Raw genomic sequence first — 27,968 nt, 5'->3', positions numbered from 1 at the left:
CTGTTTACAAAGCCATAGTCAGGTGAGGATCAAGGGTTTTAATATATAATTTAATATAATAATAGTAATCAGCTGATTGTCTCACAAACGTAACCAGCAGCACATTTCTCCACACATACTGTAGCAAACCCATAATACAGCGAGGGAGCAGCTATATATTTTTTCTAACAGGGTAGTAATAGTTTAGCTGGCTAATATGAGCTGTTACTGTGGCTGAGCTGGGACGCGTCCGCAATCCGCATCGCATGAGTCCAAAGGTCGGAAGTGCGCGGTGTTACAATCATGTCATCTCCGCATCCCATAGATACTATTTACTACACACAATAGGCTTTTTTCTCTGATTTTGAAAACTCTTCGTGATCGACTTTAGTGATCTAAAAGTCTCTATCGACGGGTTAGTGATTCCTGTAACGTACTGTTTTACGGTCAATGACATGACAATGACAATCATCAGCTGTCTCACGAACATAACAGCACATCTATCCCCAACATAACAAACCCATAACACAGCGAGGGAGAACTAAGTTACATGAAACAATCCCAACTACATATTTTACACCACTCACAAGGGAAAAGTCACTACTCACGGAGTGTAAGGCTAGCTTCCAGCTTTCCGCTATACTTCTCTTTCAAGGTAGTGATGAAACGCGTTCTGTAGCGCTGTTTGTTCGCGTTCGGCTACGGTAGGAATATGACGTCACAACATGGCGACCTTCATAGAAGGGGATTCCCGAGGTTATGGAGCTATTAATGTCTCATTCTAAGGTAATAAAAACATTACGGTTAATTAAGTAAGTTCTTTATACACCACTGAAAACATAGTTATGGATGTCATATTGCATTTCTGTTAATAGATACTCAACTTTTTCACACATTGCACCTTTAACCCTAAAATCGTATTCTGCACAAATGTGGGCAAAATAGTTTTGATTTATTTTTTAAAAATACTTCCCTTAATCTGAGCGATACAAGACTTGGCTGCTTTTCCTAAGTTTGCCTCCTAAACACAAATTTTTTTTTTTTTGACTCAATTCTACAATGTTAAGTGGGTGGAAAAAAACCTTCTTAATCTTGTATTTGGGTCAAAAATGGGCACCCATAGAAATGAATGGGGAAAAACTGTAATTTAGAGCATTTCTAAAATAAGCCAAAATAAGACACCGGGTGACAGCAAAGTCACTTCATCTTTAGGTTTTACATTTGCCAACAAATACTACATCGTGGATTAAAGTCCATATTTTGTTACATTCAACACAAAATAACATTAAAACGTTCTCGCTTCATTTTTTATTCTGTTGCGCTTATATTTTTTCTGTTATTAAAACGTCTGAATCAACGGGGCTTTAAAAGAATAATTCTTAATCAAGCTAGTTTTCCTCTAGAGTTACTGCTGTACAAAAAATGTTTCAGTGGTGTAATTAATACATTTTACCACAGGAGGGCGTTTTCAATTCAAATTTAAAAGTACGTACAATTATTATACCATAAATAAAAGGGGGGTCAGGGGATCTCTGGATAATCCGTAATTCGTTTGTAATTATAAAACGAAAATATCGTTTTTCTGTTTTTTGTTTCAAATAAAAAAAACAAATAACCGTTTTTGGTGTCAGAATCAAAAAACGAAAAACCAATTAAAAACTGCCCGTTTTTCGTTTTTTTTGGAGATCATTTTATCGTTATTCATTTTTGAACAAAGAATGAAGAGAGTCTTTGAACTTCTGTCGTTTATAAACCAAAAACGGAAGTCACGTGGTCCATTCCTTTTTTGGAAGCGAATGTAACCGGAAACACTTTCAAAATAAAAGTAACTACAGTTAGCGAGATGATTGTAGGCTAAAACGGAACTAATATAACTTTTTTTTAGTACAACTAAAGTAGCACTGGGTGTGAATAACACTTTAGTTAACTGAAATAAAAATTAAAACTAATAAAATAATAACTCTGGCTGTTAGGGAGAATTAAACATTTGTAAGAGCATTGGTGAATAGGGCCTACAGCTATGTATGCTATGAGCAGGGCTCTGCATTGCAACTCTTTCACTAGCATATATGGCCTAAAATGTTTTACAAGCATAGTGGGTGAGTGAAGACTAAAATCTACTGTAGCTAAATGTTATAAGGTTATATTATACTTTTATAAATTTATAGTTCCTCCGCCAGGTTGTGGTTATTAGCCTCTGCAGTGGACAGATGTAGATTTAGCCAGAGCCAGGTGCAAAAACATAATTTATAAAATATTTCATAAATTCTGTGTCAAAACAAAACTCTTTCAAAACAAACTAAAGTAAACTAAAGCCTAATTAAAATAATAAGTAAATCCCCAAAAAAGTTATATAGGTATAAGTTTATGAAAATTATTTATTAAAAAAATGTGATTTATAAAATATATATATATATATATATATATATATATATATATATATTTTTTTTTAGAAATCAGGTTGAACTCTAAAACTGCAAGAAAATCAAAGCCATGCATCTGAATAGGTTGTGTTCCAAATTTGAGTTGGATAGGCCGATCTCAAAAAAATGAGCTTTCGGTAAGAGTTTGTTTGGGTGCAGTAACAGATTTTCCCCATTGGGTGCCAGCAAAACTCCACTGGTGCACACAGTGATTGGATTTTAGATTTGCAAATGAGTTTTTCTCTCTCAAATATTACAAGTACACAAACACATCTACAACGTATTAAATGATGCACAGATATCATTGATAAACCTTTTCATTTTATGGAGTCAGATGAAACGAGTTAATACATACATAAGATTAAATGTGTTGCATTTAATTAAAATTCACTTTGCTTGGAAAAGACGGAACACGATTTAAACCTTCACCACGAATCAAACCCCGCCATTTGGATCGACTTCGTGGCCTTTTTTACATGTGCATGAAGAATGGGTCAAGATTTTTATTTTTTTTTTGTTATTATTATAGAGATTCTTTAGTCACCTCTTTTTATCTATTCTCACAAAAATCATGTTGTTAAGTAAATGCTATTTATTAAAACAATTAATAAATTAAAAAAAACAAACATTTTATTTAAAGTTTATTTCTTGTATCGTGACACATACATGGATTTCTCTGGGTTAAGCCCCAGATATCCACTCACCCTAGAACCGCTCCTGATCGCGAATGTAAAATATATTTATAGAAAATTTGAAAGGTAATTGCCAGATGTTTTACTGCGTCACATGGCAACCAACAATTTATTAAATGTTACAAAATATTGTAACTCAAAGTTCCCTTTCGTAGTCACTTCGAGTTACGTCAGAAGTGACGGAGATTGGGGGGATTTCGCATAGAAAGCCAATCCTCTTCGAGTATTTAAACACGAGCCAATGGCATGCAATGCCTTGGGGCTGCGGAAATTTGCATAGCGTACTCCGCCCTACTCCGTGAGTATAAAAGGAGGAAGTGAACGCGACCGCAGTATGTTTTCGCTTCGGAGCCAAGAGAACCTCTTCACTCCTAAAAGCTGATTCAAGACTCTTCGAGAACGAGCGTCCTCTTCAGTGTTGGTGTGACGGCGGTACCCAGCGAGATTCTGCATTGCCTGCGATCTGAGCAGTGGTCTGCCAGACTTTGCACTTCTCCCTGGTAGCCTCAGCGCTGAAAGAGTGAATTTCTCCTTTCTCATAAAGTGAAAGAGCTGCACGTGGCACGTCTTTTTAAAGATGGTTCGCCCGTGCCCTTCTGGATGTGGTAGATTTCTGTCGTCATCTGATGGTCACGAACGCTGCTTTGTTTGCTTGGGCATTCAGCATGCAGCAGCAGCGTTCGTGGATGACTCATGTTCCTTCTGTGGGTGCATGACCATCTCCACACTGAGGTCGAGGCTCAATGATCTCACTAGAGTGAGAGCCCCGGTCCCCCCTACTCGATCGGCTTCCTTTACGAAAGGGGGCCCGTCGACCCGGGGACCCGGCGATCTAACGGTGACGGTGTGGGATAAAGCCCCGACGATTCCTCGGGCCACACCTCCCGCCTCAGTGCGTGAGCCAGCGAGCGCTAGCTCGAGTCGGTCGGTTGTCTCTTCGGCGGCACCGGCTGCTTCTAGCAGCGCTCCAGATGATGATGCGATGTCTATCACTGCATCACTTGGCGGGCTTGACTCCTCGGGAGAGGAAGATCCGGCTGCGTTGCCTCCTTCGGGAGTTCCAGCGTTGTCCGCGTCAGATCCCGAGCTGACGGCCATGCTGTCTCGAGCCGCTGGGAGTATCGGGCTAGAATGGAAACCTCCATCCTGCCCCGACCTCTCACGGATGGATAATTGGTTTTTGGACAAGGCTGCCGCTGCAAAGCCACGGCCAACTCCAATACCTTTTTTCCCCGAGCTGCATGCGGAGTTATCGCGCTCTTGGGGGGCTCCTTTGTCCACTCGAGAGCGCGATCTCTCCCCCGCCTTTCCCCCCCTCGACGGCGGGGCCGCCCGTGGGTACACTGGGATGCCCCCGGTGGAGCGCTCTGTTGCGATGCAGCTGTGTCCACAGAGCGCTTCCACCCGTGGTCCTCCTAAGCACCCATCCAAAGCCTGTGGGTTCTCGTCTGCTATGGCGGCGCGTTCCTATAGAGCGGCGGGACAGGCGGCCTCCGCTTTGCATGCTATGACCACTTTGCAGGTCTTCCAAGCGAAGTTGCTCAGAGACATGCACGAGGGCGGGACTGATCCGACGGCATTTAAAGAATTGCGGTCCGCCACTGACCTTGCTCTCCGGGCAACGAAAGTGGCCGCTCGCGCCGTTGGTCAGGTGATGGCCACTAGCGTGGTTCAGGAGCGTCATCTCTGGCTTAACCTGGCGGACACGCGGAGCGCTGAGCGGACTCGTCTGCTCGACGCTCCGCTCTCCCAGGTTGGCCTTTTCGGCGGTGCGGTGGAGGACTTTGCCCAACAGTTCTGCACCACAGCAGACGGAGGCCATTAAACACATCCTGCCCCGGCGACCAGCTGCTGCCTCCACCCAGTCGCCGGCACAGGTGCCTCCTCCTGCTCGCCGCCGAGGACGCCCCCTGCGGCTCCCCTCCCTCACGCCCGGCCCTAGCAGCAGCCTTCACCCGGGCCCCGGCGTCGAGGAGGCCGCAGGCCGGCGTCACAGCCCCCTCAGGCCGCTCGCCCCGCTAAATGGCAGGCCAAGCGAAGATCCTGACACGGGCCGCTCAGTGACGATCTCGAGTCTTTCCCAGGAGGCGGTAGCAGGCCCCCTCCTTCCCCCGGTGGAGGGCCGGGGGAGAATCTTTTGTTCTCAGCTCCCCGCTGCTCACCCACGGGTGGGCAGCACCCTAAACTGGTTAAAGAAAGACTTGACATCCTCACTGAGCTCACAGACTGGAGTGGGTGCGCTCGATGCCCCAGTGTGTCGGCCCACTCACTCCTCTCTGTCTCGGAGGGCGCGGAAGGGTGCGTGTGTCGTCCCCGGGCTACACCAATCCCTTCCCCCTCTATCGCCAGACCCCCGACAGAACAGACCCCCGTGGAACGCTCCGCTTTCCCTGGTCCCTTCTGTCGGGGAGCGGGCTTCGACGCATCCGAGCGGGGTAACCCCTGCACGCGTGCCAGTCGACCCACCACGCTGCCCCTCCGGGGGGACGTCTGTGGTTCGCATGACCCCGTTGGCTCACTTCCTGGAAGCCTGGCTAGTGCTTCCCGGGGTATCCCGCTGGGTCATCAGAACGATCAGATTCGGCTACGCGATTCAGTTCGCACGGTCTCCTCCCCATTTCAGGGGAGTTCGCTCCACGATGGTCGGTGGCAATGCCCCAGTCTTGAGAGCGGAGATTGCGACCCTGCTGGCGAAGGGTGCAATCGAGACGGTCCCTCCAGCCGAGGTGAGGTCCGGGTTTTACAGCCCCTACTTCATCGTCCCCAAAAAGACCGGTGGGTTACGACCGATCCTGGACCTGCGCATTTTGAACCGTTCTCTCCATCGACTTCCGTTCAAAATGCTCACGGCCAAACGCATTTTCGAATGTGTTCGGTATCAGGATTGGTTTGCAGCGATCGACCTGAAGGACGCGTACTTCCATGTGTCCATTTTACCTCGACACAGACCGTTTCTTCGGTTTGCCTTCGAGGGCCAGGCATATCAGTACGCCGTTCTCCCATTCGGGTTAGCTCTGTCCCCTCGCGTCTTCACGAAGATCGTTGAGGCAGCCCTTGTTCCCCTTCGCGAACACGGGGTTCGCATCCTGAATTATCTCGACGACTGGCTCATACTAGCACACTCTCGAGCTCAGGTTTGCGAACACAGAGACCTGGTGCTCCGGCACCTAGCCCGTCTGGGCCTTCGGGTCAACTGGGAAAAGAGAAAACTTTGCCCCGTGCAGAGGATCTCTTTTCTCGGCATGGAGATAGACTCGGTCGCCATGTCCGCGCAGCTCACGAGCGAGCGCGCGCACTCACTGCTGACTTGTCTTCGACAGTTCGAGGGCAAGAGTGCGGTTCCACTGAAACTATTTCAGAGGCTCCTGGGGCATGTGGCATCCCAGATAGCAGCTGACTCTGGGCCGGATCCGCCTCCAAACCGGCAGATCCGTGTAACAGTCACCCCCGTTTTACTGCCCCATTCCAGATACGGCCCGCATGTAGTCTGTGTACATCGGGAGTAGGCGTGAACATCCATCAGTCGGCGGAATCATAATAGTTCTGGCCCGGACTCGTCGGAACGAGCGCGCGAATTGTTTCCTTTTTTTTTTTTTAACCGGTTCATTCCAGATCAGAAGTCAGTCGGCGGAATCGTTGTTGTTCTGGCCCGGGGCCGTTGGAACGAGCGCGTGAACTGTTGGTCATTTGGATCTTCGGGCTGCAAGCTCCGTGGAAAGAGTTTATAACGGTAAGTTGAACGATATCAAACAGTTTAGTGTGCTTATTTTTAATAGCGGTGTAATGTTTGTTATCAACATTTCGGAAAGTTTTGACCGGGTTTTAACTTCTTACGATGGCTATTGAAGAAGATTGGCTAACGTAACGTACTCTTTTTAGCTGGGTTAGCTGAATGAACTGATAGCTAAGCTAGCATTAATAAACAACTTTGTGTGTAGCTAGCTTAAACATTAATGCTGTTTAACGTTAGTTAACTTACAATGATGTTGTATACGTAGTTTTGAACAGCACTAACGTTAATTAACAGCACCTGTCTTCCTTTTTAGATATTTTCTTCACCCCTGGCTGCGAGAGCCCCGGATTAATAGGGTAAGTTAACTAAAGTATTTTTTTCCGACTTTTTTTTTTTAAATCCTTATCCTGCTATGATAAAGCACAACATTATGAAGTTATGATAGGTAAAGTATTAAAAATCAAAGCTAGAAGAAATTAGAATTTTCATCTGACATTAATTATAAGTTAACGTTAATTCATAGGTGTAAATTAATTGTTTACTAAGTTCACTGTCAAAATATGACAAATATAAGGTCTATGGGCGGGAAAACGCATCTCTCCGTTTCTTTTCGTTGACTTTGTATGAAATCCCGCCGTGGTATTATGGTTGAGCAGTGCCTGATTCATTTGGATATTTATTTGGGTTATGGCAAGCCACTTAACATTTAATCATTTTAACCTACTAGTCTCCATTTTCATGCTACTAGTACTTATTTTTTAGATATTAGTATCTATTTCATTAAGTACTAGTACTTATTCAATATGCTACTAGTGTAATTCTTTAGATACTAGTGTTCATTCTTTAGATACTAGTGTTGATTCTTTAGGTACTAGAACCTTTTTAAAGATACTAGTACTTAGATACTAGTTCTTTTTTATTAGATACTAGTACTTATTCATTAGGTACTAGTACTTATTGCGATAGTGACTGACTATTCTTTTGTGACTAAATATTGTGACTTTTGTTGCCATTGACTTCCATGGGGATCTGTCATTCAGATATCAACTATTCAGTTCTGACTAGTATGTATTCCAATTGTGACTAGTACATATACATTAGATACTAGTAGTTATTCATTAGGTACTATTACTTATTTTTTAGATACTAGTACCTATTAAATAGATACTAGTACTTGTTCATTAGATATTAGTACTTATTCATTAGATACTAGTACATATTTATTAGATACTAGTATTTATTCCAACTGTTACTAGTAAGAATTTTTATTTTACTAGTTTTACACTACTAATAATGCATAATAAGGGATGCAACTTTAAAGCCAAAAAATACTTTGATAGCAGTGCTGAAATAGATTGCAGTCATGACAGAACTGGTTACTCACATAATCACTTCCTCTTGAAAAGGTTGATTTAAGGATGATCCAATACAATCTAGTTGTGATTAGTTATTCATTTGTTTTGAGTTACTAAATGAAAGTCTACACAAAATTAGGTATTCTGCCACACCAACAATAGTAAACATGGGCAACATCTAAAGCTTTTCTCAAAACAGTGGGTTATTGGCTTGACTTAGAGGTAATTTTCAGAATTTGTACCCATCAACCAATTGACTTTCTCTCTTAACAGAGGCTGTACGGAAGAACCAAGTTGCTAGCAGCGCATCGGACAACGAGATTAACCAGCACGCCATCCGCTGGTTCAACCCGGCCTCTGACCGCGGAGGTGGCCGCAAAGAACGTGCCATGGCCAGAGATGCATTAACCATGGTAAATTGTAGATAAATCATTGTGCTAGTCTTTTGTAGAAACATTTGTTTTGTGTTTAACTTTGCAAATTGTTGTTAATAGCATTGCAGCTACGTAGTACGCATGTAGGAACAGTGACATATTTTTTCAGGGCTGTCCTGGGAACGATAGAAATATTCTGTAGGATGCATCTATAGGACGAAAGGGATTGTGTAAGCCTATGTGTTTATTTATTACGATCACTTAGCAAATGACAAACTAAACCAACTGAGCGCTGACTACAATGGAGGCCATCTTCTCACGCTGTTACACGGGTGTGTGACCACCAGGGCTCCAGACTAACTTTTTTCACCTCAAACCAACATACTTCCAGAGAAAACATCTATTAACTTGTTAATTTTAATGATTTTTGTTTGAAGTTTGAAAATGCAATACAGATACAGATTTAAAGGAGAACTCCGGCGCAAAATGAACCTTTGGTCTAATTACACATTGCTACCTAGTCAACTGTTATCTGAGATTTGTTTTCATGATTGCCGAATGTAAATAGTTTTATCTCTGAAAACAGTTTAGCCTATAGTGCTAGTATAATGCTAGTATATAGGGCATAGAGTAATGACAAGTAAAAATTGCTTGTTATTACCACTAACAAGGCTCAAAATAGCCCCACACTAACACGACAGCATAACAAAGGTCCCTACATTCAAACCGAAGCATTGAGAACTTTTTCAGTGTCCATAGAGTTTAATAAGAAGATATTTTATACACACAGTCAACTTCGCGAATACAGGAAGAAGCCATCTTTGAAAATTAGTCTCTACCAGTCGATCTAAGAACGCCGATCCAAGTGCGCTGAACTGTGCAGAATCTTATATGGTCCGTTGTTTTCGGAAGAAACACAAACACGAACCGTTTTCTTCTCTTCAATATGTTCACGTAGCCAACTGTTCGCGCTCACATTATCACCTTATTCACATCTCACCGGTGGACATGGATCGGCGTTCTTAGATCGACTGGTAGAGACTAATTTTCAAAGATGGCTTCTTCCTGTATTCACGAAGTTGACTGTGTGTATAAAATATCTTCTTATTAAACTGTATGGACACTGACAAAGTTCTCAATGCTTCGGTTTGAATGTAGGCACCTTTGTTATGCTGTCGTGTTAGTGTGGGGCTATTTTGAGCCTTGTTAGTGGTAATAACAAGCGATTTTTACTTGTCATTACTCTATGCCCTATATACTAGCATTATACTAGCACTATAGGCTAAACTGTTTTTAGAGATAAAACTATTTACATTCGGCAATCATGAAAACAAATCTCAGATAACGGTTGACTAGGTAACAATGTGTAATTAGACCAAAGGTTCATTTTGCGCCGGAGTTCTCCTTTAACTACAAAAAACACCCCAACTACAACAGTTAAGCATGTTTGCGGTACAAGATAATCATTCATTAGTTGTAATTGTGGTAAAATGTTCTCTTAATCTGGATTTTGATTTTAGGTCAAATCTTCCAGCCTAGTCCCCTTTAATATTACCAATCTCAGTGGATTTTCATGTAATTTGTGATTGCCATTATCAATTGAGTTCTTACACTCTTTTTATACTTTGCAGGAATGAACGCATCAGCCATCCCACACTCTTCCATGATGGTTTGTTGGACGTTATGTGACGGTTGTTCCAACAGTTGTTCAAGACAGAAATTATCTGTAGAAATGTGTTTATTAGACTGATTTTTAGTTTGGCAATTATCTACTTTGTTTTAAGTTTCTGTCCTGTCTTTTTTATTTTAGACATTTTAAAATAAAATTTTAAAATGTGTATTTTAAATAAAATTTTAAATGTGTCACTCATCTGTTCTATCACTTTCTTTGTTGAAATTCTATGCAGGACAAATAGAAACAGTCTGTGTAACAGCTTTGACTATCCATGCTTTGTGCTCCAAGAAAGAAAAGTAATCGGGTTTAAAATGCTAGGAAAAAGAAAACGCAAGTAAAACAAGAAATCGTAAGATGGTGGGGGAAGGGGATTACGGTAGTAATATTTACTCATTACAATTGACGACAACATTGCCCAGTACAATTGCTCTAAAAGTTGCTCTGTGAATCATCAGCTTTAGTGTACTTTGAAAATATACAAGTCATTATTTGTTACACTTCTCAGACAGAAATGGTATACCTTCACTGATATCTATTACTAGGACCCATAGTACAAGCTGAATCATGCACAACATCTAAAACAAACTAAACTACCCCTTTAACTGAAAAAAAATCTGTATTTTTGTATATGGTTTGTTTTGTGGTATAGATCAAGGTTATGACAGATGCCAGAGGTGGTGTGATTCCGGGCCAGAACTAATAAATGGAGCTGGCCCAGTGCCTGTCCAGATCTGGCCCGGATCCAGTATGGAACTGGTCCAGATCTGGCCCACCTTTGGGCCAAATAACTAAAATAATTCTCATCTGTTCTGGAGCTGGGCCAGTGCCGGCCCAGTGCCGGCCCAGATGTGAAAACCGGATCCACACCGGCATTGGCCCGTTGTGCTAAAGGACACCGGCCCGGGTCCGTTTTACAGATCTGGCCCAGAACTTATGAAGGTTCTGGGCCAGATCTGGCCCGCATGATTTTTGCTGTCTGGGATCCGCGGCCGCGGCAACGCCGCTCGGTTTGCTTCATATGAGACCGCTTCAGCTGTGGCTTTGCGATCGAGTCCCGAGGTGGGCATGGCATCGCGGCTCGCTCCGAGTTCCAGTGACTCCGGCATGCCGACGAACCTTCTTCCCGTGGTCGAACCTCAGCTTTTACGGACAGGGGTCCCTATTCAGCGAGTTTCCAGGCATTTCGTCGTCTCCACGGATGCGTCTACCACGGGTTGGGGTGCCATGTGCAATGGGCATGCAGCCGCCGGTTCCTGGACAGGAGCCCAGCGCCTCATGCACATCAATTGCCTCGAGCTGCTGGCAGTACGGCTCGCCCTGCACCGCTTCCGGGCGTTGCTCAGGGACCAGCATGTACTTGTCCGCTCAGACAACACTACGGCTGTAGCGTACATCAACCACCAGGGGGGTCTACGCCCGCGCCGGTTGTCGCAGCTCGCCCGCCACCTCTTGATATGGAGTCAGAAGCACCTGAGGTCCCTTCGTGCAGTTTACATTCCTGGAGACCGGAACTGGGCAGCCGACAAGCTGTCACGGGTCCGTCCCATCTCCGGCGAATGGCGACTCCATCCCCAGTCGGTCCAGCTGATCTGGGAACAATTCGGGGAGGCACAGATAGATCTGTTCGCCTCTCGGGACTCAGCCCACTGCGCCCAGTTTTATTCTCTGACCCGCGGCACTCTCGGTTCGGATGCGCTGGCGCACAGCTGGCCACGGGGCCCACGCAAGTATGCGTTTCCCCCAGTGAGCCTCCTTGCACGGGTGTTGTGCAAGATCAAGGAGGACGAGGAGCAGGTCTTGTTGGTAGCCCCCTATTGGCCCACCAAGACGTGGTTCTCCGATCTCATGCTCCTCGCGACAGCACCTCCTTGGCCTATTCCTCTGAGACAGGACCTTCTCTCTCAGAGACGGGGCACTCTGTGGCACCCTCGTCCCGATCTCTGGAGGCTGCACGTGTGGCTCCTGGACGGGACGAGGCAGGTTTGAGTTCGCTCCCACCTGCGGTGGCGGCAACCATCACTTCCGCAAGAGCGTCGTCCACGAGACACCTTTATGCGTTGAAGTGGAACCTCTTCGTCAATTGGTGCTCTTCCCGTGGAGAAGACCCCCAGAGATGTTCGATCAGTGTCGTGCTTTCCTTCCTGCAAGAAGGGTTGGAGCGCAGGCTGTCGCCCTCCACCCTTAAGGTTTACGTTGCGGCCATTGCCGCTTCTCATGAAGCAGTGGAGGGTAAGTCCGTAGGGAAGCACGACCTGGTCATCAGGTTCCTGAGGGGAGCGAGGAGGCTACATCCGCCTCGTCCTCCCCTCGTACCCTCTTGGGACCTCTCAGTAGTTTTAAGTGCTCTGCAGAGGCATCCCTTTGAGCCTTTGCAATCAGTAGAGTTAAAGTTTCTGTCCATGAAGACAGCACTCCTGGTTGCATTGGCCTCCATCAAGAGGGTGGGGGACCTGCACGCATTCTCCGTTGACGAAGCGTGCCTGGAGTTCGGGCCGGCTTATTCTCACGTGATCCTGAGACCCTGGCCTGGATATGTGCCCAAGGTTCCCACCACTCCCTTCCGGGACCAGGTGGTGAACCTGCAAGCGCTGCCCCTGGAGGAGGCAGACCCAGCCTTGGCACTGCTCTGTCCGGTACGTGCTCTCCGCACCTATGTCGACAGAACGCAGTGTTTCAGGACCTCAGACCAGCTCTTTGTCTGTTATGGAGGGAGCCAGAAGGGAAGGGCTCTCTCAAAGCAACGGCTGTCCCACTGGATAGTGGATGCCATTGCTTTGTCTTACCAGCAGCAAGGCCGTCAGTGCCCCCTTGGTGTGACGGCCCATTCCACTCGGAGTGTGGCCTCCTCTTGGGCTTTAGCGCACGGCGCATCGCTAACAGACATCTGCAGAGCTGCAGGCTGGGCGACACCCAACACCTTCGCTAGATTCTATAATCTGCGAATTGAGCCAGTGTCCTCTCACGTACTCGTTCCGGCCGGTACTGGACCCGCTCAGGTGTCTTCGCTTGCTCGCCACTCCACTCCCCGGACTGGATAAGTGCGATTTTCCTCAGTTCTTCCATTGAAGGCTTGAGTCCTCCAGCACCGATGATGCGGGCTCCACTGCTGTGGCTTTGGATGCTGGCTAGGTGCCTCCATGCGTACGGTTCCCCCTTGGTAACCGTCTCATGTGTATTATCCACTGTAAGACTCTCTGAGCATGTGTCTTCCCTTGGCAAGCCATCTGCCAACCCTGGAGTTTAAATTGTTAGCCACCAACAGCTGGTACTCCAGTGTTCCATGTGTTCCTTTACCATATGAGTATTCTTAAGTCCTCCCTCTGGTAGGCATCTGGTAACATGTAACTGACGTAACTCGAAGTGACTACGAAAGGGAACGTCTCGGTTACGTATGTAACCCTCGTTCCCTGAGTAGGGAACGGAGACGTTACGTCTCCCTGCCACTTCTGCTGTATCGCTGGGTAGATGCCGAGTTCAGTCTTGGCTCCTCAGCGAAGACATACTGCGGTTGCGTTCACTTCCTCCTTTTATACTCACGGAGTAGGGCGGAGTACGCTATGCAAATTTCCACAGCCCCAAGGCATTGCATGCCATTGGCTCGTCTTTTAATACTCGAAGAGGATTGGCTTTCTATGCGAAATCCCCCGATCTCCGTCACTTCTGACGTAACGTCTCCGTTCCCTACTCAGGGAACGAGGGTTACATACGTAACCGAGACGTTTTTCTGTCTGCTTGGTTGTTGATTGTGAATATTTATTATTTTGAGCAGACAATGGCAATTGATCCTGTGAAAGCATGCCATGAGAAAGTTCACTGAATGACACATTTGTATTACTGTCTTGATTGTGAGTGACGGTAGTTAGAATGTCCATTGTATCTTGATAAATCAAGTGGTCTTGATCATTAGATGTTGCTCCATTAGTCTCAAATGGTTGTTGAGCTGGATCTTGGACACACTCTTGTGAGACATGAGCAGACTTGCACAGAGCTTTGTTCTCAAAAGAGGTGGATGGTTGTACATCATGTTCAAGCTCACAGCAGTTCAGGGAGACTTCAGTACGTACACTGCTTTCAGTTATCTGGTTAATGAACGATACAGGCAGCAGATTAAATTGTTGCTGGTCAGTCAAATCGAAACACCATTGAAACAATAGCATGAGTCTCTCGATGAGGTCTTCTAAACAGAAGAAGGTCAACATCACGGCTGTACCGGTGCTTTCATTTTCATCGGGTATTCCATATGCTGTTCTGGAGTGAGGATCAAAATAACCAAACCTCCCTGAGCGATCTCTGAATACGGCGATACACGTGCATCCACACAGCAGCAATGCGTCACTCACATCAGCTCTGAGACACTGCAGAGTATTCTCGAGGTTTTCATACCCGCCTAGCTCAGGTGTATCTTTTAGAAGACCAACTCTCTCGGGATGTTTCAGGATGTTGTAGCAGGCTGAATTGGTCTTAACTGTGTTTGGCAGCTCATCAAAGTTTAAATGATCAAGCACAAATTGTCCTTTGCTCCGCAGTGTTCGTTTGACACTAGTGTAAACTGCATCACCTTTCTGTAAAATGCGGTCTAAATCAAAACCGAGTAGCTCATTACGTTCAGTATGGAAAGCTAGGAACATTAAGGCATTGCAAGTACACTGACGGCCTCTGGAGTAAATCTTGTGCCTGGGATTGCTTTGACAGTGTGATGCGGTAACAGACAGAACATTCGGGTTCGCATCGACGCTATTTGACACAAAGCTACTGGAGCCACACGAAGCTTCCTGCGCTGTTTCTGAGATTCACTTCTCTTACCTTTTCTTGGCATGTTTTAACACTGAATAATAAATTTAAATATAAAGATTATTGAATAATTATTAAATGGAACTCAAAATTAATATATTTTATCGAAAAGTTGCAGTTGTCAAATGCTCCTTCAATATGAGAACTGTACAAGTAAATTTCTCCCTTTCTTACCGTTTCTGAAGATTCAGCCAGTGAAACGGTAGTAATGTGCAAAACACCAAATAAAAACACTTACTCAACAAATAACAGATTATTCTTTGTTTGTATTACAGTGCATCAGTTTTAAACTAAGTCAAACAATAAACGGTTAATATAAAATACAATATTTAATTTATCTATGAAAAGGAACCTATTATACTTAACCTAACAAGGAATATGTTGTATAGTAAATTATAAAACAGAAACTAATATTAGTTTAGACAATTTATGTAAAGTATTTGACCAATATAGGAAATTTGACCTAAAAAAAAAAGTCTGCAAAAGATATTACTTCTAAAACTGTAACTTAGGTTAAATGTCACTCAAAAAATGAGAAAGTTGTAAACGGCTAACCACTGATGTCACCAAACAATATTAGACCGGTTTAAAAAATGATACCCAAAAGATTGTGAACTCAACAATACAGTATAGATGTTACACTCAACTTACTGAACAGAAACCGGTGTTCTGTCGATCTGTCCTACCTTGTCAGATTTTCCTACCGTAGCGCAAAATTATAGCCATATCTATCGGTTCTTCCTACCTCGTAAAATCCTACTGAGCGTTTCTGCTTCGCGTCTGTGACTAAGTTACATAAAATATTTCTGTGTAACTTTGCCGAATTTTCTTATTAGGCCATGTTACGGTGATTTTACAGTGCAAAGTAACGTTACCTCTTCAGATTGTCCTATGAAATAAACGATAGGATGATTTTACGTTGCAAAATGCCTCATCAGATTGTCCTACCAGTATGAAATAAACGAGTAGAATGATTTTACGTTAATGTTTTCATGAAAAAAATGCTAATATTAATTTGCTTTGTATGAATGTGAGAGTAAACAGTTCTCATTACTGCTATATATCTTTGTATAGTAATAATTGACAAAAATAGTGAAAAACTTACCTCAGATGAAGATCTCGCACAAGTAGTAAAATATTATGGGCGTGTTGTTCAGCGTGACAAAAATGACGTATTATTGATGTGCGCATGCGCAGTAAGCCTTGGTAGGACAATCTGACGGGTAGGATGGAATGTCAGAACACCGGACTTTATTAATACAGGCGGATGCAAAGCAGTCACAAAAACTAAACAAGCTAAATTTATTTAAATATGTGATAAGATTATAGAAAATAAACAACCCTATGAAATGTAAAGGTTAACAGATGGTTATCGAAGAAATGACTGTGCGTGTATGTGTGTGCTTTTCCAACGCAGTCCTCAGATCAGGAGGGTAGCAGGGCAGACTGGAGACAGAATATCAGCAGTCACAAAAACTAATCAAGTTAAATTAATTTAAATATGTGATAAGATCATAGACAATAAACAACCCTATGTAATATAAAGCTAAACAGATGGTTATCAAACAAATGACTGTATGTTTGCTTTTCCAACGCAGTCCTTAGATCAGGAGGGTAGCAGAGCAGACTGGAGATCAGCAGGGCAGAAGATCAGCAGTCACAAAAACTAAACAAGCTAAATTAATTTAAATATGTGCTAAGATTATAGAAAATAAATAACCCTAGCCGTTTCTCAATACCAAGTACGCAGACTTCGGACTTGCGTCCTTGGTAGTTCAGACTTGCAAGTTCGACTCCGGAGAACGACCTCCCGAGGATGCGAGGACGCAAGTCCGGTTCTTCTTCAAATGGAACAGAGCGTACTTGATCGCGTCACTCAGCATGCTCTACTCTATATTTTAGGCAACAATAAAACGAAATTGGCTACAACTCTGCATCTTTTCGTCAACAATAAAACGAAATATGTTATAAAACACCCCTCTGACTCTTCATTAACAAAAAACAACATAGCCTATTAGCCATGGCCATGTGGTTCAGGCAACGCGATTCTCTTCACTGCATAATTTATAACAAAATGAACATGATCTTTTTGTTTTCATTTTAAAAATATGAAACATTGGATTTTTATTGACATTTATCAAACAGAGACAGGGTTATGTTATTTTATTGTTCATATAGTGAAGATAATATAAAAAAAAAGTTGTTGAAGTTAAATAGCCATGAAACCTTAACTATTTTTTTTTTTGCGCCATGGAACAAACTATAGTTTAATGAGACCAAAGATAGACTTATACACAAGACGAATTATACGTCAAGGTTTATCCACTAGACTAGAGAGATCAGAGCCGGCGGCAAACGTCAGAAGCACTAGCCGAGGATAAGCTGTTCCAGTCGGGGTTGATATCGCTGAGTGTCCGCTGAAGGCTTGGATGTCAGAACTCCGAAAACGTCAGATGCATTTTACAGATAGGCGCTATCTTTATAAATAAACTACAGATTTGAGATTTAAACAACCACATTCTCGCCTGAAACACTCTTAAAATTACATTTCATAACTCAATAACAGTAGTATTTTGATATTTCGCGGATTTTCTCCTCTCCTATTGACGCTTGCTGGTTGGTGCGAGGTGCATTCTGGGTTACCTGGCTATCTCAAGTCCACACAAGTCACCTCTCTATGCATCCTTGGTAAACGGGGCAGATCAAGAACACATCCGGGGATTTGAAGTGGACTTGGCTAGATGCGAACTTTGAATTGGAACAGTACTTCGGCAGCGACTGATGACGTTTCACAAGTCCACAAGAACACAAGTACAGACAAGTACGCATATTGAGAAACGGCCCCTATGTAATGTAAAGCTAAACCTCAGATCCGGAGGGTAGCAGGGCAGACTGGAGATCAGCAGGACAGAAGATCAGCAGGGAGATGGTCCCCCTTTCAAGACTGTCTGGCACTGTAAATCAATTGGTTTTTGGGTTCAAAAGTTTGGGTTTGTTTTTTGGGTTCAAAAGTTTGGGTTTACTGGCTCTTTTTTAAGATGCGTTAGCAAGCTGCATTGGTGCGTTTGGGTTGGTTTTGCATTGGGGAAGAGATTGCAGATTGGTAGCGTTTGGGTTGCGAGCAAGCAAGCAGCAAGCAGAGCAGCAGCGTTTTGGGATGCAAGGCCAGATTTTTTTTTTATCAGTTTGGGAAGAGAAAGTGAAGAAATGGCAAAGGTTTAAGCAAATAAGCAGGATAAAGGTTTGAATGAAAATGGATATAAGGTGTTGATAGGATAGGATAGGACAGGATAGATAACACACACAGACAGACACACACAGACAGACACACACACACACACACACACACACAGACAGACACACACAAAAAAAAACAAGTTAATTACATTCTTAAAACACACAAACATGCCTATATAAAAGTACAGGAATTATTGAATCATTAAATGTGAATAAGAACTATATTGCCATTGCATTAATCATTTTGAATACATCAATAAGTAACTTATATTTTTTGTTATAACTAAAGATGGAATTTATTATTATTTTTTAAATCTTAGTAAACAACATTCCAAATTTCACTATACAGATTTCTCTGTTGCAAAAACATTCTGTTAAACAATTATACTTGTCACGATTAGCCACGCACTCCCTGGATTATCATGGACTACATTTCCCATCACGCACCTCCCTGGACTGATTATATGAAACACCATACACCTGCACTGTGCTGATTACACAGTTCAGGTGTACGGTTCCACACACCACACCAGGGCGAAGTCTTGATGTGCCCCGGCCATCATTTCTAAGCGTTATCTTCCCGAGTTTGATTCCTGTGTTTGACCTGTGGATTGTTTACTGTTGCTGACCCTTCTCTGTCTGTCCTGACCCTGGACTGTTTACTGGACTCTGATTCTCTCTGCCTGTCTTGACCCTTTTCTTGTATATGGTTTGTCTCTGCCTTGTCTCCGTTGCCAATCCATGCCTGTCAGACTACTCTATAAAAGCTGCATATGGATCCCCTTGTGTCTGCTGACTCATTACAATACTTACCTAGATGGACACAACTTCCAATCTAAAATAAAAAAGAAGAAAAAAAAGAGACAATTTAGATTTGTTCACAGCTCAAATAAGTCCACGTTCACATTTATCAAAATTGTGTATTGTTATACATTCTTCTTCAAAGATATATTATGTTGTCCCATAATAATTCATAAACATGCTGCAGTGATTTTAAAACTTTCTACCAATCAAAAGTGAACAATATACAGTGCAAATGGCCAACAAATGAGCATTACAGTAGTACTTACATGGTGAGCTTCTTGCGAACAAGAAAACAATGTTAAGTTTTAACAGCAAAACAGAACTGACAACATTTTTCATTCACCATTTTCATAGTGTTGGGCGACATGCTCCATTTTCATATCCGAGATCGGCAATACATGATCTTATCGTGAGGGGGCGGGGCTTACTTATTTGATTATTAACTATTTTGCTAGCAAAGGTGGAGTGTTTATTAATAGGCTTGATTAGGTTATTTCCCGATATAGTGAGGTAAAAAAGATCTTTACAGATGCAGCATTTTGACAGTATTTCTGTAGTTAAAAACGGGTTTTAATAATTTCTTGGGTCAAGAGTCAGAGTTTAAGATATGCGTCTTCCTACACTTCACATATGCGCACTTCAATAAGCCCAAAGAACGCGAGTTAATGTGTTTTAAACGGCAGGAGAAATCAGAGTAAGGGGCAAAAATCTAGCTGAGTCGATCGGTTTATACAAACTTACGACTTGACTCCGATAAAGGAAAACGGGTTAGTGCGTTTGACCACATGCATTGTCAGTTTATTCAGCAAAATCGGGTTAAGAACGTGCATGTAACCGCGCTCATTCTCTGAAAGTGAAAGTAAAAAAACGGACTGACCTTTCGGCATCTGTCGCTGAATTCTCTCAGAGATGATGATGGATATAATGATATAGCGAATGTCTTAATTTACTGGCTTAATATTTCTACATTAATGACAGTGGGGAAAAAAGGAAGAAGAATATTTCTTGTTTAACAAGTATTTGAAGCTACTTTTGATTTTTAAAGATGGCAGAGTTTTGCTGTGTTCGTAAACTAAAGACTGTTATTAGGCCTGTGTCATTTTAGTGATATTACTTTTATTTAGTAGCATAAGTGTTATTAGTGTCATTAATTGTTTTGTTAATGTGCTAAGGAAACAAAATAGTGACGAACACGATGCCGTTTTCATCTTGGATCTGTATAAGAACGATGCGTCTGTTAAAACACGCACTCTTGATCATTTGAGAATGAATGGATCACTTTGCAATTAAATTTTGTGGGATAAATTAAATATGGGATGTAGTTTTTTAGTCTGTTTTAAAAACATTTTCTTAGATGATATATATTGCATTATATATTGCATTAACTTGCATTACTTATATTGCATTAACATTTAGTGGTAAATATATGCAGTGCAAAAAGCATTACAGTAGTACTTACATGGCGAGCATCACCAGAGATGACCAGCACTGCAACAAAAAAGGCATTAAAAACCATATTCCATAAACCAAATTCCATAGAGATCAATTTCCATAAAGAGATAATCATAACAATGTTTAAAAAAATACTATACAAAATTAATTAAATAAACATACTTTATAAACATTTATTTGAATATATATTCATAAATTCATGATGATCTCAATTCTAGAAATACTCAACCAATAATTCTGGGAAATTTAGTTATAGTTTGTTTGCAAAAAATTAAAAATTTGATCCATATTAAAATAAAATAATAAAGAAACTGCATGAAACCAGCAGAATGTGATGCTTGCCTCATCTGAGTGGATGAGCAGGGCATCTGGATCAAAAGTAACTTTAAGAGTGACAGCAACAAGTACCTGCGATTGCAGAAGGGCAGATGGCTCTTAAAAGAGCCTTTGGGTTTCTTTTATGCTGTTAAGAAAAAACAAAAAGGATGAAAAAAATAATCACCATATTATATATTACATAGGTGTGTGAGAATTTGGAAAGCGTGAATCAAAAAGGATACTTACCTAGCAGAGGCAATGACCGTTTTCTAAAGTGAAAAAGGAAGAAGAAAAAAAGCATCACTGAATATCTTAGTCAATGTAGATATTTATTCAATCTAAAGAGAAATCATCACTGACCAATCAGTTTGCTATGCCTAAGATCATATAATGCCTATAATCATTTATGTCTAGAATAGAATAGTGAGAAATAGAATGTACTGATGATGAACTTTATATAGTCAATAGAAATGATTACAGCAATATGTTACAAATACAAACATCATAAGTAGATTATATTGCATAAATTATGTAAAGAAAAAAATTGGGTGGACAATATGTGCAGCCAACGAAAGTAATGTTAATCTTAAATTGTGTAATGATGTAGAGCAAAAACATACATTTACATGTAAATATATTGTAAATAAAACAGTTTGTGTGTGTGTGTGTGTGTGTGTGTGTGTGTGTGAGAGAGAGGGAGAGAGAGAGAGAGAGAGAGAGAGAGAGAGAGAGAGAGAGAGAGAGAGAGAGAGAGTGAGAAGCTGAATCTGACAGCAATCTATAGAGGGAATGCATTTGACACGTGACTTTCCCGCGTGACAACCCCCCTCAGCCTGACCGAGTGGCAAAAGATCTGCTGCGTGACTGGATTCAATAGGGAAAAACTGCGGAAATGCGACTAAATCGAACAATTTTATCAATTTAAACTAAATGTTGGACTCAATATAGTGTTCCTTACAACTTACTAAAGATCCAGTGATCCATGGATATTGACATGCAGCCGGGAATCGTGTTGCCTGACATTTACTGCCTGATTTCGACACCGGGGAAATAAAAGCAAGACCTAAACATAAAGCAAATGTGCCTGTGAACGCTTTATATAAATACAATATAGGTAGGTCTAAATCCGGGTGATCACTTATATCAGTGTTATATCCTATATATATCATATCGTCCAGCTCTAAAACTTTATACGTTTTTTGGTCAGTGTTTATTAAAAAAACATCCAATAATGCAGAATATGCAATGATAAATATTTAATTGATGAGCTGTTAATGTATATAACAATACAAAATATACGGGTATGGTTTTACAGCTAAATTCAGCATATTGACACAAAATGATAACTGCAAATCCATCTTTCGCTGACTGGAGTCCAGTCGTTTCTGTGAATTGCTACGATCCATTTGCTCCTCTTTCCATAGCAGTCTGTAAAAATATACCTCCGATGTTTTGTCAAATCTAGTTGTAGGCCTACAGTCAATCGCAAAGCTCTTTCCCACTTTATTTGTGTGTGTTGTGTTTGTTTTTCGCGGTATTCACGCTGAACACATATACAGCCGCTCAGTCTTTTTGCCACTCACTGTGAGGAACTGCAGGCACGCCGGCCGACGGTGACGTCATGCGCATTCCCTCTATTATGAAAGGCTGAAACATGAATCATACGTAATTGACCCTTTGCAGGGAGTTTGATTGACAGGTGACCTGACCAATCATAATCCGCCATTTTGTCCGACACAGCAGACAGGAGAATTATATTAACGTTGGAGGATTTCAACTTGAGAAACGGAGTGTAACGTTACTGACGTCTTTCCGCGGTTAAAACAACATACATTCAGCTGTTCATTCATGTTTATTTGATGCTATAACGTAAATGAACTAGAAAGAAGAGATGGTCGGCTTTAACTGATTATCTAAGCGATCTGTCAGACACATTATAAAGCCACAAAGATATATTTATAGTAGGGCTGAACGATTAATTGCATTTGCGATAAAATCGCGATATGATGAAACGCGATTTTGTAATCGCAAGAGCTGCGATTAAACTGGTCACGTGACACGAGAAAAGCAGTCTGCAAGATAAAGCATCTGCCACGCTACGCGGTCTGGCGTTCAGAAAAGAACAGTTTATTTTTAATGCATGTGATATTGTGTTATTTATTCTCTCCCCTCCCCAACAATCCTGGATCGATTCAGAGAATTTTAGAATCGAGTCTGAGCTTAGTTTTTAAACACAGATGCGTGATGACGCTGCGCGTGCTTCAGAGAACCGTGTTCTGAATCTGCTTGCTTCTATTTTCTCGCTCTCTCGCTCTCTCTCTCCCTCACTCACACACACACACACGACACCGCTCGAACCTTCCAAAACATAGTAACGTTATTTCATAAAGTTCGGGATTGAACCGAATTACAACATTCGCGGGCTTCATTGAACAGGTTTTGCCGCTTTGCTTGATGTTATAACGTTACACTTGCAGTGCGCGTTCTCTCCCGCGGGAATTTTCCTTACAAATGCTTCAGCATTATTTATGTCTTTTGGAATGAAGTTGGCTTATATATTAAAACCATGAAAATCACTGAAGGCTGCTTTCATTTTAAAATACTAACACGTGCTTTGTGAAGAGCGCTCGTGAATGCGGCCGTGAGCGACTCATGGTTAAATGTACTTGCATGTCAAAATGCTTTTATGACGCGAAATTAATGTAAACACGGTCAGTTATATCTTAAACCAACAGGACAAACCACATTTACAATTTCAAAAGAGATATGTGCATTAGTGTGAATGCAGCTTATCGTATCTAAACTGGGGGGGAAATCACTCCAGCTCTTGAATGAAAAACATTCAGACAGCCTACTTTTAAATACTGAGACCACTCTTTGTTTTTGTTTCTCTTTATTTACTAGCTTTTATATTTTGAAGCTATATTATTTTATATAGCCTATTTAAAATTTTTGACATGTAATTGGTTTAATTAAATGTTTTTTTTTTAATATTTATTTTTTAAAGTATGTGTTTTTACACATGTAATTAAATACATATGTTAAGAGTTATTAAGATTAATTAATAAGAAAAAAGTAGATCGGATCATGAGCTATCTAAAGATTCCCATCCCTACTGTACAATGATTTATTGCTTGTCTTTGTCGACTAATACAGAAGGTAAATAACTTTTTTTTAAATCGCATATTAAATCGCAATCGCAATATTGGTTAAAAAAATCGCAATTAGATTATTTTCCAAAATCGTTCAGCCCTAATTTATAGTTTGAATTTCTTTTTTAAATTGACCAAATTTGAAAGGTGAGCGCTTGTTTCATATTAAAAGTTTTCAATTCAATACTAGTAAGAATTGAATTGTAGAGCTCTCTAAATCAGTTTTTACTAGTAATAATTGCATTAAAGAGCTCTCTTAATGTAATTCTTACTAGTAAAAAAACTGATTTAGAGAGCTCTCTAATGTAATTCTTACTAGTAAGAATGCAATTGCAGAGCTCTGGAATTCAATTAAAGAGCTCTGCAATTATATAGTAAAAATCGAATTAAAGAGCTCTCTAATCGTAATTGTTATTAGTACGAATTTAATCAGAGAGCTCTATAATTGTAATTGCTACTAGTAGGAATTAAATTGTAAAGCTCTCTAATTGAATTCTTACTGGTAAAAATGCAATAACGACGAGTAAGGCTGGGTACAATTTAAGCTAAAACGGCTTGCCATAGTACGCGAGAACATGGAGTGGCGTCGTGTGAGTGAGAGCGTCGTAGCAACATTATCTTGTGTATTACATAAACAGCTTCGTTTGGTTTTGTATTTAAAAAGTAAGTTAAAGCCTTTAACGTTACATGTTCAATTTGTGCACAATATCGACTTAGCCCGGCATTTATATCCATGGCTCGGCTATTAACATCACATCCCAATAACAAAACGGACGTAAATGAATTCCAGTTAACGTTAATTAACTCCTGTAAGTTTCAAAAGATAAACATTTAAAACGCAAATTAACTCTGAAATTACCGTTAAGTTACCTCGGAGAGTAACAATAACGTTAATGGCTTGTCTACTCGGCTAACGTTACGTTACATCAGGCCTCTAAGTTTGAACAGCATAGACGAAAGTAATACTCATAGGTCGTAATCAGGAAATAATACGTTTATTTTTAGTCCAATTAATTCATTCACCACTATTTTGACGATTCTTCTGAATTTTAAAAGACATAAGATAGTTACCTGACTGCAGCAACACGAGTTCGTCGACGAGAGAACAGGATGATTGATTTCCGAAACGCAGTTCCAGCAGTCTCATTGGTTATAATCAATCACGTGCTGAAAACTGGTAACGGTCACCTATTTTTGTACGTTTTAAATTTTATAAAATTTCCCCATTGTGTTTAATCAAATAATACATCATTAAAGAATACCAACAACAATAAAATTATTAAAGTAATAAAGTCAATAAAAAAAATAAAGTTAAATAAAATGAAGTTAAATACATCAATTTTTTAAATAATAAATACTAGTGCATAAAAAACAAGTTTATGTAAATGTCTGATAATTCACTTTAATATTATCTTACATAGTATTACATTTAAATATTTTATATTATATTATTATTATTATATTTATAGTTCTACGGTGTCACTTTGTCTGTTTGGCTTTTATTTTGAAAAAGGCGCATTTTCTTCTTCTAATGTGTTTGTGACGCAAAAAACTTCCTGCCACTCTCTCCTCATAATGTGATGCTCACGTGTCGTCGGAAGAACGGTAAAACTGTTAAACATGTCGTTATTTTTCATGTTCATCCCTTTGATTCTTGTAAAGAAAGTGTTCTTATTGTGATTTTATTATTTTGTATTGTTTGTACGTGTTATTTCTAAGACCTACGAACTGTGAGAGTGTCAAGAGAGCACGATAGCTGATGGTGGAAACTATTTGAATAGCGTCCTTGGATAGCGGAATGAGGTATGAAAGTGTGTCTAGTTTATTGTCATTAGAAGGGATTTTAAGGAAAATAAATCTTACTACTGTAGTGTTCCTTTGCCTTCGCCGTGTAGTGCATTTAATAAGCTACCGACTCGTCAGGATACATTTGCAAACTGTCCATTTATTAATACACTAGCAGCGTGTGCTGCTCACTAGCCAGTGGAAGTAACACTCATTCACTGCTTCATGGTAACCCACATATATAACACAAGGTTGCCCCCCAGTGGACCAAACATGGAATTACACCACTATTTAACTACATCACTACATCCCCTTTTTTCTCGGAAAACAATACTGGCTACACATAAGACACAAAGCACTAAGTATAGCTCTTAAAGTCCACATAACAGGAACATTGCCTTTTCGTTTGTATCATACATAAGCACAAGGCAAACTTATAGTCAGTTCATACAGTAGTCCTGGAACTTTACAGGAACTTTCACAATCCGACCACTCCTGGTGACCGTGGTACTGGCATTACGTAAGGACTGATCCTGTACACCCTGTGTAGACCTATCTCCCACTTCGTGTTCCACTGAAATGGTAGAGTGTGCATCATCATTAGACTCATAATGTGCACCATCATTAGGCTCATCTGCAGGTTCCAATGTTTCTGTGTGCTTGTGAATTGTTTTCCTTAGGTGGCGCCTGTTGCGACGAAACTGACGTCCTGCTGCGTTAACAACATTGTAGGACCTTGGCTCATCTCGTTTAGACACAATGAGACCCGGCTGCCACCCTTTGTCTGTTTCAATGTGTACGGTATTACCTGCATGCAGTTCTGGCAGGGATTTTGCCCGCACATTGTAGTGACATGCTTGCTTCTTTTGCAGGGTTTGTAGAGCCTGATGAACACCTTTGGGAGTGGTTGGTCGCAAGACTTCACTGGATGCTGGTAAGGTGCTCCTCAATACTCTTCCCATCAAAACTTGCGCTGGTGAATAAGGCATGCCAGTGACAGGAGTATTTCTTATTGACAGCAAAGCAAGGTGATGATCCATCCCTGACTGTTCTGCCTTTCTCAGGACAGTTTTAATAGTTTTAATAGTTCTCTCTGCCAACCCATTTGACTGAGGGTAGGCCGGACTGGAGTGTGTCAGTTTGATGCCCCACTCAGCTGCAAATTTCTTCATTTCATAGCTTGCAAATGGTACATGGTCACACACTAGCTCTTTGGGGATGCCGTGCCTGGCATACACTGCTTTCATCTTTGCAATGACTGTGGATGCGGTCTTGTCCTTAATATTCAACACCTCAGGAAACTTTGACATATAATCAACAATCAGAAGGAACGATTGACCTCTGATTTCGAAGATGTCTGCAGCAACTTTTAACCAGGGGAGCTCTGGTACTTCATGAGAGATGAGTGGCTCTTTCTGGTTCCTGGGTTGAAACTGTTGACAGGTTGTACATGTTTCGACCATCTGTTCAATATGTCTGGTCATACCTGGCCAATACATGAACTTCCTGGCATGAGCTTTTGTACGTTGTATACCTTGATGTGCGATATGTAGTTTCTTGAGCATCTCTGATCTCATTGTCTCAGGAATCAGAATCCTGTCAGATACCATCAATATACCATCCTGCACAGCCACAGTGTGTCTAACAGGCCAGTACTGTTGAATTGTGAAATCAAGTTGTTTTCTATGCTTTGGCCATCCTGTCTTTTGCATCTTCATAAGAAGCTGGAGAGTACTGTCTTTTGCAGTAGCATCAGTGAGCTGCTTTAACGTGTCGTCACTGAGAGCTTGTGTTGCTTCAAGTGCATATACAACTCTTTCATCACTGAGGTCGTCTGTACTTGTGTGCTGACCTTCAGCAACGGCACGTGACAATGCATCAGCAATTACCATGTCCTTCCCAGGCGTGTACTGGACAATGAGGTCATATCTCTGTAGCTGCAAGAGCATACGTTGGAGTCTCGCTGGTGCTTTGCTCAGTGGCTTCTTGAAGATAGGCTCCAATGGTTTATGGTCCGATTGGACATACACACTGTGTCCGTATACATACTGATGGAACTTTTTGGTCGAGAAAACAATCGCCAGTAGCTCCTTCTCAATCTGGGCATAGTTCTTTTCTGTCTCAGTTAAAGCCCTAGATGCATACGCTATTGGTTGCCCTTCCTGCAGCAAACATGATCCTAAGCCATCTTTGGATGC

The 27,968-nt window shown here is 41.5% G+C and overlaps 2 long non-coding RNA genes across 2 annotated transcripts in view; one reads left to right on the top strand and one right to left on the bottom strand.

The window, feature by feature from the left end:
- Positions 1-27,968, bottom strand: part of LOC148997375 (uncharacterized) — a 497,974-nt gene that overhangs the window by 283,766 nt on the left and 186,240 nt on the right. The gene's annotated exons all lie outside the window — the stretch shown is intronic.
- On the top strand, positions 6,482-10,426 carry LOC148997383 (uncharacterized). The gene is made up of 4 exons (XR_016147169.1): positions 6,482-6,824; positions 7,141-7,183; positions 8,456-8,595; positions 10,188-10,426. It is a non-coding gene; the product is annotated as an uncharacterized LOC148997383 (long non-coding RNA).

This window comes from Pimephales promelas, chromosome 2, assembly GCF_988280905.1.
Source record: "Pimephales promelas chromosome 2, fPimPro1.hap1.1, whole genome shotgun sequence".
Lineage (NCBI taxonomy): Eukaryota > Metazoa > Chordata > Actinopteri > Cypriniformes > Leuciscidae > Pimephales > Pimephales promelas.
The sequence above is the reverse complement of the archived record's forward strand: the minus strand, read 5'-3'. Positions and strand labels throughout refer to the sequence as shown.